Source organism: Bubalus bubalis, chromosome 7 (genome assembly GCF_019923935.1).
Source record: "Bubalus bubalis isolate 160015118507 breed Murrah chromosome 7, NDDB_SH_1, whole genome shotgun sequence".
In the NCBI taxonomy this organism is placed as follows: domain Eukaryota; kingdom Metazoa; phylum Chordata; class Mammalia; order Artiodactyla; family Bovidae; genus Bubalus; species Bubalus bubalis.
In genome coordinates, this window is record NC_059163.1 from 7,072,986 (window position 1) to 7,088,129 (window position 15,144).

General features: G+C 40.9%; 1 protein-coding gene across 6 annotated transcripts in view; it reads right to left on the reverse strand.

Moving 5' to 3' along the window:
* Window positions 1-15,144, reverse strand: part of C1QTNF7 (C1q and TNF related 7) — a 135,049-nt gene that overhangs the window by 11,267 nt on the left and 108,638 nt on the right. Inside the window, exon 1 of one of the 6 annotated variants that reach the window (XM_044945627.2) lies at window positions 5,139-6,113. The exons of 4 other annotated variants lie outside the window; for them this stretch is intronic. The gene's annotated coding sequence lies outside the window, so the exon portion shown is untranslated. Of the gene's footprint in view, window positions 1-5,138; window positions 6,114-15,144 lie in introns of those variants that run through there. One more of the 6 variants, XM_006054937.4, reaches the window with a different exon arrangement.

Sequence of the window (15,144 nt, forward strand, 5' to 3'; positions counted from 1 at the left end):
GATCACCTTTTAATTGTCCTTCATTTAAAAGTCGAAAGCCTCGTGGTACATGGTCTACATGTATCTACCTTGTCCACCTTCCTTACCTTCCTGACCTCATCTTCTTCTACTCTCCTTCCCACTTCCCCAGCTTCAACCACAAACTGTACTGCTTGATGTTTCTCAAAGATACCAGGTGTGCTTTGCCATAGGACCTTCACACTGTCTCTTCCCCCTGTCTGGATCTCTCTCCTCCAGGACGCCTACATGTCTCATCTCCTCATCTGCTTCTGTCTTTGCTCAAATGCTTCCCTTTCATTAAAGACAACCCTATCTCCTTATCTAACATCACAAACCATCTCCTACTCCCTGACCTGCCTCACGCTGCTCTAATATTTCTCTTGTCCATTGTTCTCATCATCCTCTAATTTATTAGATTATTCTTAAATATTCTTATTTTATTTATTATTAGCAATAGATTATTATATGAAATATTTTATTAAAATTTTTATTTATAAAAATATTTAAAATATCTCTTTCTGATAGAATGCAAACTCCACGAGGGCAAGGATCTTTGCCTTAGCCACTGATGTCTAGAGTAGTGCTTGGCACAAAAAAATACTCAGGTTGAGGCAGAGGAGATTGTTTTGGGAGAGAGGTGTGATTTTTCGGGGAAAAAAGACTAGAGAAGAATTATAGAATATGAGAATATTACAAAAGGAAGAGGAAAGAGAGGACTTAAAGAACTCTTCCTGGAGTCTGTGGGTTCCTTTCACAGTGTTTGAGAAATACAGATAAAGGACTTCAGTTCAGTTCAGTTCAGTTCAGTCGCTCAGTCGTGTCCGACTCTTTGCAACCCCATGAATCACAGCACGCCAGGCCTCCCTGTCCATCACCATCTCCTGGAGTTCACTCAAACTCACATCCATCTAGTCAGTGATGCCATCCAGCCATCTCATTCTCTGTAGTCCCCTTTTCCTCCTGCCCCCAATCCCTCCCAGCATCAGAGTCTTTTCCAATGAGTCAACTCTTCCCATCAGGTGGCCAAAGTACTGGAGTTTCAGCTTTAGCATCATTCCTTCCAATGAACACCCAGGGCTGATCTCCTTTAGAATGTACTGGTTGGATCTCCTTGCAGTCCAAGGGACTCTCAAGGGTCTTCTCCAACACCACAGTTCAAAACCATCAATTCTTCAGCGCTCAGCTTTCTTCACAGTCCAACTCTCACATCCATACATGACCACTGGAAAAACCATAGCCTTGACTAGATGGACCTTTGTTGGAAAAGTACTGTCTCTGCTTTTGAATATGCTATCTAGGTTGGTCATAACTTTCCTTCCAAGGAATAAGCGTCTTTTAATTTCATGGCTGCAGTCACCATCTGCAGTGATTTTGGAGCCCCCCAAAATAAAGTCTGACACTGTTTCCACTGTTTCCACTGTTTCCCCATCTATTTGCCATGAAGTGATGGGACCAGATGCCATGATCTTCATTTTCTGAATGTTGAGTTTTAAGCCAACTTTTTCACTCTCCTCTTTCACCTTTATCAAGAGGCTTTTTAGTTCCTCTTCACTTTCTGCCAAGTTGTTTTAATTGTGTATAGTCTAGAGTTTTAAAAATATTTATTTTTTGTATAGCTAAAACATACACATTTATAAAATAAAAAAAAAAAGGTGTGCAATAAAAAGGAAATCTCTTCTCCTTCCCTATTGTCTCCCAGACATCCAGGTTCCCTCTCTAGAGGCAATTCCTGTTGCTTGTGACTTCTATGTCCTGCCCCCTATGAAAGTACTGTATGCAAATTCTTGCACCTTGTTTTTTCACCTGGCTTGGAGATCTTTCCATATCAGTATATAGATAAAGCTGCCTCATTCTTTTTTTAGTGGTTATAGAATATCCATCATAAAGGTGTATTATATTTAACAGGTCACCTGTTGATGAATATTTGGGATATTTTTATCCTTGTGCTATTACAAACAATAGTGCCATGGATATTTACATATATATTTCTTTGCATGTGGTTTATAACATGAGCAGCAATAGCTTTTCCTAGTTTGTTTTTTCACTTCGTTTGTGTATTTTTAAAAATCACTTTATTGTGAAAGTATTTTTTGAGGTTTAATTTCTTGTGCTTAGAAGGCCATTCCCATTTCAAGATAACAAGAATAATTCTTTTCTTTTAGCTTTTTGTTTCATTTATATATTTAAAAATTTAGTTGCTCAGTTGTGTCCAACTCTTTGTGACCTCACAGACTGTAGCCCACCAGGCTCCCAGAATTTCCCAGGCAAGGATACTGGCATGGGTTGTCATTTCCTTCTCTTTGTTTCATTTTTCATGTTTAAAATTTGAGTTACTGGAAATTTTTCTGATAAAAAGTGTGAGGTAGGAATGCACCATTATATTTTCAACACTATGTATTAAATGATCCATCCTTCACCCATTGGTTTGCAATGAATTTGGTTATTTTGCATGAGAATAAACTATGTGAGTCATGACTCTATACACATTACAACATTTTTAAAGTTTTTTGAGGTTTAATGTGAGCATCATAAAACTGATCAATTTAAAACATACAATTCAATGTACACCACAATCTACTTCAGAACATTTTCAAAACTACAAAAGGAAATCTTATACACATTAGCACTCACTCCTCATATAAAATATCCTGAAAGATTGCATTGAATTATGTAAATTTATGTAGAATTTGTGTTAAAATGTATTTTTCCCCACTGTTGTGCTCCTTTGGAGTTATAAAATTAAAGGTCTGGAACTATTGTTAATTTGAACAGATCTGTCCTGGATATTAATTGTAAATGACTCTCTATGCAATTTTTCTGTAAGGATTACGAAGTAACAGAACTTTAATTCTTTTAAACATATATTTTTAAAATTACTCTGTGGTACTGTAGATTTCAAAACCTTCATGTTAATGTGTATTTTGAATCTGTAATGTAGGAATGTAGTATACAGTGTTTTACAAATCTTCTTGGTCATAGAACCCTTTGTTTTTGTTAAACTAGCTATGTAAAATACTTGGAAAAACACTGGATAAATTAGAGCAAAGGTTCAACTTTTAGAACATCTGTCCACAGTTGGAGATCTTTCTGTAAATAGTATGGTTTTCCTTTATTGTAAAATAAAATAAACGCATGCATACATGGTCAACTAATACTTGACAAGGGAGCCAAGAATACTCACAAGGCAAAATACAGTCTCTTCAATAAATAAATGATGTTGGAAAAACTAGATATTCACACACACATACACACAAAAGAAAGAAACTGGAATCCTGTCTCACATCACTCAGAAAAATAACTCAAAATGGGTTAAAGACTTAAATGTACGGCTGAACATCATAAAACCTCTGGAAGAACACATAGGAAAAAAGCACAGTAACATTGGTCTTGGCAACAGTTTTGGGGATATAGTACCAAAAGCATAAGCAACAACAGCCAAAATAAACAAATGGGACTACATCAAATTAAAAAGTTTCTGCACAGCAAAAGAAATGATAAACAAAATGAAAAGGCAAATATGGGAGAGAAAATATTTGCCAATCATGTATCCGATAAGGGGTTAATATCTAAAATACATAATGAGCTCGTATAATTCAGTAGTAAAAACCAAATAATCCAATTTAAAATGGGCAAAGGATCTGAATAGGCAGTTTTTTTCCCCAAAGAAGACATATGAATGGACAGCAACATGAAAGATGCTCAACATCAGCAATCATCAGGAAAATGCAGATCAGAAACACATCGAGCTATCACATCTATTAGAATGATTGTCATTGAAAAGAGAAAACAAGTGATGAGAACGTGGAGAAAAACAATACGGTACACCCTTGATGAGAATATGAACTTGTATAGCCATTGGAAGAGACAGTATGGAGATTCCTCAAGAAATTAAAATTAGAACTAACATATGACTCAGCAATCCTACTTTTGGGGTATATATCTGAAGGAAGTGAAAATCATTACCTTGAAGAGATATTTGAATTCCTACAAAAAATCTAATTCAAAAAGTATATCCACCCCAACATTCATAGCAGCATCATTCACGCTAGCCAAGACATGTAAGCCACCTAAGTTTCCATTGACAGATGAATGGATGAGGGAAATATATGAATGAATAAAGGAAATATATAGAATATGCAGTATAATATTATTCAGCCACAAAAAGGAAACTCTGCCATTTGCGACCACATGGAGAGCCCGAGGGCTCAAGTGCACACAGCCCTGAAACAGCCCAGGTAGGTAGGATTTGAACCAAGCTCTTCTGTCTCTGAACACTTGGGTTTCTTCCCGACATCATGTGAGGGAAACTGTAGCATGACTTCATGGCAAAGGGCTCGATTACTAATTCAATTTGAAAATGTGTTTTGCCTGGAAGTCATTAGAAGAATAGGTAAGCATGGCTGCCAAAGTGAGACACATCCTTGGCTTACAGGGGAAGGGATTTCACAACAGTGGGCTGTGTCGTCCTCTGGGCTGTGAGCAGAACAGGACGGGAACTGAGGTGCTCACACTCCAGTGCCTTCTGTCTGTGCTTCCTCAGCTCTGCCTTGGGGGCCTGGGTTTTCCTTCTCAGAACGCCTTCTTCTGTTGCCCATGAAGCCCCTCCCTCTCCTGTGTCTACTCCAGCCTCCATGATCGCACAGCCACATGGTGTGATGGCTGACTATTGCCTTTGCTCCACCAAAATGTAAACTCCATCACTGACACTTAGGGCAAAGACTAATCTACAGCAGAGGATCAACAGGGGTTGAGTGAAGGAAGAGTTAATCGATATTTATTCTTATCAACAGCTCCTGATTTATAAAGCTCTGGCTGCTTTATATAAAAGGCCATGATGGTACAGCAATAATCAGTGCTGACATTTGTCAAACAGTTTGTTGTCTGTTTGACACGTGAAGCCCTGTCTTCCCAAAGACTCTCTCCTGGTAGGTCAGATAGGGAACCCATGTGCAGAGAAGTCAGGTGACTTGTCTGCAGTCACAAAGCTAGCGCTACACCAGGAATTTGAACCCAGGCCTTCAGTTTCATGGATTCTTCTTCCAGAGCTATTTGATTCATAAACTTAAAAGCTACCATAATGAAACAGGATGTTGCCGCTGCCATCTGCCAAGATTCTAAAAAAAGAGTAAACACCATACCTTGCTCTGGGATGGGGGTTGCTCCAGAATTCTAAATCCACAATAGACTGAGGATCTTTCATGAGAGCTCAGAGAAAATCTTGCTTTGGTACCAGACAGAAAAACAGATCCAAGTTCTCAGAGATTTTCAAATAGTTGTGCTAAAAATAATTCTCTCCTTTGGTCCCAGAGAGACGGAGGCACTGGAAGTCATTCATCGGGTGAGGCTCAGTCAGGGCCAGTTGAAACCACGGTTTTGTTTAACATAAACCTGGGAGTGCTGTCTTCTCTCGCCCGTTAAGTGTACAGGCGCCTCCATCTCTTGTGTGTCGTGGCCTCGTTTTCAGATTTGTTTACTTAATTTTTTCCCCTCTTCATTTGTTTTCCACTGAGTGAATGTTTCAGGAAAAAAATTACTCACTGACTGGAAATTAGTTGTTCACTTAGAACAGTTATGTCCTATTTGAGCATTTTCAATGTAGAATCTTCAGATTCTGGACTTGGGCTTGTGTCTCCTGGGATAGCAAGGGGAGTGGTCCCTATTCTGGGTAAATATGGCAGGAAAATAGTCCCTCATTCCACATGCTGCAAAGTGAAAGAGGGGGATGCATCCTGTATTGCTGTTTCCTTTGTTCTCTGCTGAATGGATACATGATTGGGTATTTTTAGAAGGCTAATAGGTCTTTGTTCCTGTTGAGAACTGATCACAACAACTCAAAAGGCAGATGGTTCTCCAAACCCTATGACGATTGATTCATCGTCAGTGCAGTTAGTTTCCTTCTGTCCTTTTGGTACGAACTTCACGTATCTTCTCAGCAAAAGTAGTATGTAATTTATGATGGCATTTACAGAAAATAAGTCACCGAAAAATTTTGTTTTTTATCTTGCTTTCCCCACCATACTTTTCAAGCTACTTAGAATGCAAATTGAAAGAAGTACTTCCGGTTGGGGAAGTGGGCACAAGTCACAAATTTTTACCAAGAAGACTGGTGGACTCCTTACTCTGAAAAGGTTTACTTCGCCTTGGCTATCTGTCCTCCCATATTTGGGTTAATTGCTCAGTGGGTAAAGAATCTGCCTGCAATGCAGGAGACACAGGAGATATGGGTTCAATCCCCAGGTTGGAAAGATACCCTGGAGTAGGAAATGGCAACCTGCTCCAGTATTCTCGCCTGGAGAATCCCATGGACAGAGGAGCCTGACCGGCTAAGGTCTTTGAGGTCAAAGAGTCGGACATGACTGAGTGACTGAGCAAACATGCACGTCCACCATCACCCCCAATCTGAAAAAAATAGTCTTTTGAATTTGTTGGCTGTGCAAAATCTGAGTGCTAACATAGGGTCACAAAACCAATGCCTTGAGCACAGATACGAGGCAGAGTTTTTGTTAATCAGAGAGAATCCCTGGGTTTATTTTTCTCATCCTCAAAATAAGATGGTTGTGTTTGATTATTCCTTAGTTTTTTCATAGTTCTTAAAATTGTTTCATCTCATGCTTAATGAGGTGGAACTTAAAAACTAATGTCAGCTTCTGCATACATGCAAAAGCTATACAGGTCGCTTGGAAGGAGATGCTTGTCATTGAGAGAAGGCCCTCAGGTGACCCTGTTAGTGCATAAAGGGATGACTTGATAGTGGCTTGAGGAAGACTTGCCTCTCAGGGACCCTTGGAAGGAGAGGGATTGAGATTGTTTACTTAAAGCCTCCAAGGAGTTCAGGAAAGGAAGGAATCAAGGGTGATTACTTCCAGAAAGGAAGGAATCAAGAGTAGTCATGGATGACAGGATTGACCTGATCCAAAGTCTGCTGTGAAGAAAGGACACTGTGGACCAGAGGATGCAACTGAGCTGGGGGTATGTGGGAATCTGGGCCAAAAAGCCTAAAGGATTTGTAGTTGGCTGGTTTTGGAAGAATACATGGTTGAGGCTGACTGTTCATCTGTCTTGAGTCATTCTGTCATGGTGGCTCGTCTTTAGGAAACAGTGGTTGAACACACCATGGTAGGTTAAGAGGGTCATTATATTGAAGCCTGGTGAGTGAGTAATGATGAGGTCAGCTAGAACATCTCCTGCAAACACACAAGCATCTACCGGACTCTGCATAGGGTGAGGCAGTTTGGTAGAAGCTAAAACAACAAGGCAAGTAGACCATCAGGGTTTTGTTTTTCACTTTCTGCCTGAGTTAGAAGTAGAAATGACCCCATTGAAACCAAGAAAGCCCCTAGAATTCTTAAATTGTTCACGGAGGGAGAGGATTTAGATCTTGACTAGTGTATGTGTGATCTTAGTCACTTAGTCGTGTCCCACCTTTGTGACCCCATGGACTGTAGTCCACTGTAGCCCACCAGGTTCCTCTGTCCATGGGGATTCTCCAGGCAAGAATACTGGAGTGGGTTGCCATGCCCAACTCCAGGGGATTGTCCTGACCCAAGGATCGAACTGGGGACTAAATGCATTGTAGGCAGATTCTGTATCAGCTGAGCTACCTGGGAAGTCCTTTGACTAGTCTACCTACTAATAAAAGCAAATGGAAACCTGAAAAGCAATTGGAAGAAAAAAATGGCATGACTATATTTGAACTTGAATTGGCACATGGATGATAGAGGCTGAATGTTCTCATTGGTTCACTCCTAGGGTCGCACCGCAAAACAACTCACTGTCATATGTAAGAAAATCCTGACTATCTGAACTTAAAGGAATCTCCCCACACTCCCCTCTGAGGCCTTCTAAAAGCCTGGACTGGAATTGCAGTCCTTATAATCTTAATTACCAGAATGCCAGCCTGTGGATATGTATATACACATTTGTATATATACATTTGTATACAAGTTATGACTTTATTTCTATTGAACTATAGTTGATTTACAATGTTGTGTTGGCTTCTGGTATACAGCAAATTGACTCAGTTATACATATATTTTTCTTTATAGCTTCTTACAAGATACTGAATATAGTTCCCTGTGCTATACAGTAGGATCTTGTTGTCCATCTATTAAGACATTTTATATGAAGTAGTTGTTGTTTTTCAGTTGCTAAATCATACCTGACTCTTTGTGACCCCATGTACTACAGCACACCAGGCTCCTTTGTCCTCCCCTATCTCCTGAAGTTTCCTCAAATTCATGTCCATTGAGTTGGTGATACTATCCAACCATCTTATCCTCTGCCTCCTCCTCCTCCTTTTTTTTTTTTTTTTAAAAACTTTTCCATGAATTTTTTTCAAACTCTTCCAAGGAGTCAGTTCTTCACATCAGGTGGGAATATTCAGAGTTGGTTTCCTTTAGGATTGACTGGTTTGATCTCCTTGCAGTCCAAGGAACTCTCAAGAGTCTTTTCCAGAGCTACAATTTGAAAGAATCAATTCTTTGGCACTCAGCCTTCTTTATGGTCCAACTCTCATATCTGTACATGAACACTGGAAAAACCATAGCTTTGACTATAAGGACATTTGTTGGCAAAGTGATGTTTCTTCTTTTTAATATGCTGTCTAGGTTTTCACAGCCTTCCTGCCAAGGAGAAAGCATCTTTTAATTTCATGGCTGCAGTCACCATCCACAGTGATTTTGGAGCCCAAGAAAAGAAAATCTGTCACTGCTTCCACTTTCTCCCCTTCTATTTGCCATGAAGTGATGGGACTGGATACCATCATCTTATATGTGTATTGAATTTAAGCCAGCTTTCACTCTCCTCTTTCACCCTCATCAAGAGGCTGTTTAGTTCTTCTTCACTTTCTGCCATTAGAGTGGTATCATCTGAATATCTGAGATTGTTGCTATTTCTCCCGGCAATCTTGATTCCAGCTTGTGATTCATCCAGCAAGGCATTTCACATCATGTACTCTGCATATAAATGAGTACCTGTCTCTTATGTCTCCTGCAATGGCAGTTGGGTTCTTTACCATTTGCACCACCTGGAAAGCCTCATATAAAAGAGTATGTATCTGCTAATCCCAAACTCCTAATTATTCCCTCCTCTCCCTTTCCCCTTTGATAACCGTAGGTTTATTTTCTATATCTGTGAGTTTGTTTCTATTCTTTTTGCCTTTTTCTGTTTTATAAATAAGTTCATTTGTATCTTTTTTTTAATTAAAAAATTTTTTTAAAATAAGTGCTATCCTATGATATTTGTCTTTCTCTGATTTACTTAATATGATAATTTCTAGGTCCATCCATGTTGCTACAAATGGCATTATTTCTTTCATTTTTAATGGCTGAGTAATAGTCCATTGTATATATGCACCACATCTTCTTTATCCATCAGTTGATGGGCAGTTGAGTTGGTTATTATAAACAGTGTTGCTATGAGCATTGGGGTGCGTGTAAGTGATGATTTCTTAAAGGGCTTTTCTCATTCACTTCTCTTTGTGTTGACACCGCCTCTGCCAAAGAGCTTAGAAATGGATGAATTTGTTGACTACCAGAGAGATAGATGTGTTCTTATTTTTCTGTTTTAACTTGGCCACGTTTTGGTACAATTTATGGATGGCATCACCAACTGGATGGACATGAGTTTGAGTGAACTCCAGGAGTTGGTGATGGACAGGGAGGCCTGGCATGCTGTGATTCATGGGGTCCCAAAGAGTTGAATACGACTGAGTGACTGAACTGAACTGATGGGTGTTCATATTTGCTTTTCTGTATCATTCATAATTTACTTAAATTCCCTATAGTGTTTGATGGCAAGGTTTCTTATTAAAATCACAGTAATTTTTTCATTCTGCAATATTTGTTTTTTTCTTCATTATTTTTCATCTCAGATAACGTTTTATAATCTATGTTTTCCTGGACTTATGCTTCTTCACAGATAGAACACTTCTTTGAAATAATCTCCTAGTGTTCAGACCTTGACGGAATTTAAAGCTTGTTATTGCCTATTTCATTCAGCTATTTTCACACTAATTTTAGAGACAGTGGCAAAAAAATGATGGATAGAAAAATACGCTGAAGGGAGTATGGTCGTTGTTGTTTAGTCGCTATGTTGTGTTCGACTGTTTGCGACCCCCATGGACAATAGCCTGCCAGGCTCCTCTGTCCATGGGATTTTCCTGGCAAGAATACTGGAGTGAGTTGCCAGTCCCTTCTCCAGGGGATCTTCTCGATCCAGGGATTGAACCCAGGCTTCCTGCAAGTCTCCTGCATTGACAGGTGGATTCTTTACTGATGAGCCACGGAGGAGAGAGTGACTGAAGGTAAGAAGTGGGGTTCTGTTTTTACCTGCCGCTCATGCTCAGGCCGAGGTCTTATTCTGTCTTTCCTAAGGCAGATTTTTTTTTTTCCTTTCAGCTTGTGATTTTTTTTTTTCTGTAGGCTTAACTCACTTTTCAACTGAACTCAGTTCAATCTAGACCAGTCCAATCAATGTTCATGCAGCGTTTCACAGTGTGCTGGTGAAACAGCTCTCAAGAAAATGGCTCAGATCCGTAGTTTTGTCAATTTCCTTGGTGTAAATACTCCCGTCAGAGCCAGTTTCAAGCTACCAACCTGATTTACTGAAAGCAAAGCTGTGAGGAATTAACCATTACTTGCTGGTCTCAGCTAATTCAGCACAACACTGAAAATACATACATACATACATATATATATGTCGATTCCAGGTACTAGAATTATTTTAAAAAGAAGATCCTAGCTTATGTGCTAGGGCTTCCCTTGTGGCTCAGAAGGTAAGGAATCTGCCTGCAATGTGGGAGACCTGGGTTTGATCTCTGGGTAGGGAAGATTCCCTGCAGGTAACCTGCAGAAGGGAAAGGCTACCCACTCCAGTATTCTGGCCTGGAGAATTCCATGGACTGTATAGTCCATGGGGTCGCAAAGAGTTGGACATGGCAGAATGACTTTCACTTTCTCAGCTTATGTGCGAAGACGTTACATCATTTTCCCCTTTAATTCTCACCCTAACCTCCTTTTAAAAAATTATTTATTCATTTACTTTTGTCTGTACTGGATCTTTGGGGCTGTGTATGGGCTTTTCTCTAGCTGTGGTGCACGGGCGTCTCATTGTAGTGGCTTCTCTTGTTGCTTCTGTAATTGTGATGCAGGGGTTTAGTTACCCTGTGGCATGTCCGATTTTCCGGGACCAGAGATCGAACTAGTGTCCCCTGCATTGGCAGGCAGATTCTTAACCATTGGACCACTGGGGAAGTTCACCATAACCTCTTAAGGTGAATAATTTTATCATCCTTCTTTTGAAGATGAGGAATTTAGGCAGGCTGACCCACCATGGGCCCACGTAACCCTTCTGCAATGTGCCCTAAAGGCTCGCTGACTTTACAAGACCAGGTTCCTGCATCCACATGCTCAGCTGGCAGTCGGTGTCTCACACACCTGACTCTCTTGACCCCCCTCTTCTCCTTCCCACAGCTCTAGGTTCGGGTGGGAATCTTGTGTTTTTAGCCTCAGTGCCTTGCTTATGTCACCTTCTCTGGCTTTCGAGTCCCTGCTAGCCATGTCTGTCCAATGTCCTTTTCTTCATTTCCTAACTTTTGTCCTCCATACACATCATGTTCTCCAGAAAGTCTCCCTGATGCTCTCAGCAGGTGCAGCCTTTCCTTCCCTTGAACCCTCTTAACATATTTAGATTTCTCTTATGCTTCTTAACTCATGGCTTCTTAACTAGATCTATTGCATCTGCACACCAGTGGATTGGGTGGAGGTGCTTAACTTTCTTCAAAGACTGTACAGGCAATTCTGAAAGCTTCAGTGGCCTGGCATCGAGAATCTTTCCCTTATCTACTTCTGCTCAACTGATGCCTCCTCTGTTAGTCTTTCCAAGCCAGGGAGTGTTAGTGATGTAAATCTGATCTGGTCTTCTCACTCTTTCATCCTGTTTTTTTTTTTTAATTCATCACCTTATCACATACTTATTGAGCTCCTATCATATGCCAGATACTGAGTGTTTGATCTTGGTATTCAATGGTGTGCAAACATGGAGTCCTTGGAGAGAAAAAGTCTAGGGGGGAAGACAGACATTCATTGAATAATCACAAGACTGTGTTGAACAGATGTTAACTGGGACTTTCCATCCTCTTGGAGTCTCAGTTGAGGACTCAAGGCAGAGAATAATGGGCAATCTGTGCCCACACATTCATTTAAGACTTGCCAAAACCCAGCTGGATCTGATACTAGCCATCTCCCACTTTTACCACTTTTTATAAGAGAAAACTAGAAATTCAAACTGAATGAATAGTTGAAGCAAGTCATCAAGGTAGAGAGCTATTAATTGATAAGGGAATGCCCTCTCCCTTCCCTTTGTATGTAGGAAGGGAGGGAGGAATAATACTGACCAGCTCCTAACCTAGTGGCATGGTCCTCAAGAAATCACTGAGAGTGTTAGAGGTGACTGCAAGAAAGAAACCGTCTTGTTCTCCAGGTGGATCTGTACTGAGCTGTGAATCTGAAAGCTGGTCAGCTCTTATGGGATTAGAGAAATGTGAGGGAGCTTGACCCACCCCCAATGTTTGATATCTTATGTGAACACAGAAACTAGGGAATTCTGAAGGCAGAAGGCTATTTGGACAAGAGAGAGCAGCGTAGAAGCAGCTATTGAAGAGGCAAGGATGTATGCATTTCCCTAGAGATACAAGGTAGTAAGGATGGCAGCTGGAACAGGACCACTTCAGTGGGACCTCTTGAGGCAGGAGGGTGTCCTCTTGGGATGAGGAGGCCAAGAAGCCAGGTAGTGTATCACCAAGTGCAGAAGCTGAGGCTGGTGTGTGGACAACTCAGGGCATCCTTCCAGAAGTTTATCACCCACTGTTGTTGTTGTTGTTCAGTCCCTAAGTCCTGTCTGTCTCTTTGTGACCCCAGCAAAGGGTCTGGACTGCAGCGTGCCAGGCTCCTCTATCCTTAACTATCTCCTGGAGTTTGCTCAAATTCATGTCCACTGAGTCTGTGATGTTATCATCCATATCAGAAACCTATATACCACTGATAATACATATAAAATAAAGATAACTAATGAGAACCTACTGTGTAGCACAGGGATCTCTACTCAAGCTCTGTGGTGACCTAAGTGGGAAGGAAATCCAAAAAAGAGGGGGTGGATGTATATGTATCTGTATGGTTGAGTCATTTTCTTGTACAGCAGAAGCTAACACATTGTAAAGCAGTTATATGACAAGAAAATTAATTAAAAAATAAAAAGAAACCTGTGTGCCACGAAGCTGCCTTAGAAAACCTCTGATAGCCCTGAGAAATGTTCAACCAGAGAAAGAGAGCACTTGAATACCTGGGGACCTGAGCAGATATTGGCAGCCAGGATAAAAGCATACAAGTAGCATCCATTAAGGAAAAATAATTTGGTCACATTTTTCTAATTCCCTTTTCTCTCTGCTCTGACTCTAGGCATGCCCAAAGTGGAAGGAGAGGCAGAAGATGGGGGAAGATTGAAAAGCATAACAGATTATCAGCTGGAGCCTTAGAAGGGACAAGCTTTGTACTGGATATGATTTTGGGGTATTGATTTTGATTTGTCTTTTTAATGTTGGAAAATGAATCACAACTGACTTAACAAGAGGGTTCACGTCGTTGAAAGTGGCTAGAAAGCTAAGGAATTTGCTTGAGTTGTCATGAAAGGGGAGAGGCAAAGATCCAGGAGGATTTGACTGGAAGAAGTGACAGAAGACAAATGAAGCTATTTCTTATTTATATCTCATTTAGGACATAGATGATCATTTGATAAATTCATGAAACTCTGGAGAGTGTTCTGAAGGGAAACTAAAGAGTGTTATGGGAATATTTAGCAAGGCAACCTCCACAAGACCTTGAGCTTATCTGAAAAAATGATATGTGATCTGAAATACGAAAAGGGAACAGTCATTAACCAGGAGGAGCATTGGGAAAGCACTTCTAAGATGTGGGAATCCCATGTGCAAAGGCCCTGGGGTAAAAGAGAATGGTTTGGAAAGAAGGCCATTGAAAGGAGCAAAGGAGAGCATATGTCCGAAGGGAGGATGTGCCTGGAACAGGCAGGGCTCTGCTGGCCTTTGAAGGTTCTGAAGGGCTTTATCCTGAAGGGCTGTGAACGGGATTTTATGGGGTGGGCCGTCAACTGTCCGTCAACCCCTGTTACAATATGAAGTTGTTGCAATTAGAGGTGATGCTGACTGTCACTTTCCTGGCTCTTCCAGGTGACGTCAATAAACTAAAGAGACTTTATTTGGCATCTGAATTGAATCTGCTTTCATTACTGAAAAATGTAAGTTCATTTTTTAAAAATATTTCTTTATTTATTTGGCTGTGTCAGGTCTTAGCTGTGGCATGGGGGATCTAGTTCCCCGATCAGGGATGGAACCTGGGCCTCTTGCGTTGAAAGTGCAGAATCTGAGCCACTGGACCACCAGGAAAGCCTTCTTTTAAAAAGATTTAAATTCTTGTGAGAAAAGCAGTCTGTATATTTAAAAAAAGACAATTCGTGTATGCACTGAATGAACAAATGACGTTGACCTCTGCCAATGTACCAGGGGCTGTTTCAGGAGATGGGGGGCTGAAAGAGGAAGACAGGATTCTAATGCTGCCAAGCTCACTCTAGTGGGAATTTCAAGTTATTAGGAAAGACAGGCGGAGAAGGCAATGGCACCCCACTCCAGTACTCTTGCCTGGAGAATCCCATGGATGGAGGAGCCTGGTGGGCTACAGTCCATGGGGTCACTAAGAGTCGGACACGACTGAGCGACTTGACTTTCACTTTTCACTTTCATGCATTGGAGAAGGAAATGGCAACCCACTCCAGTGTTCTTGCCTGGAGAATCCCAGGGACGGGGGAGCCTGGTGGGCTGCCGTCTATGGGGTCGCACAGAGTCGGCCACGACTGAAGTGACTTAGCAGCAGCAGCAGCAGCAGGAAAGAGAGGTGCCTCCAAGGCCATCTGCCTGACTTTCCCATTTTATAGATGAGAAAAAAGCTTCAGTGAAAAGGGACACTTCCAAAGGTTACATTTATTCATAAGACCAGGACTAGAGCTCAGGTCCCCTGTATATCTTTTCCAAGATCCTCTCTCCTGCAAGCTGGCTTAAAACTTAACATTCAAAAGTCT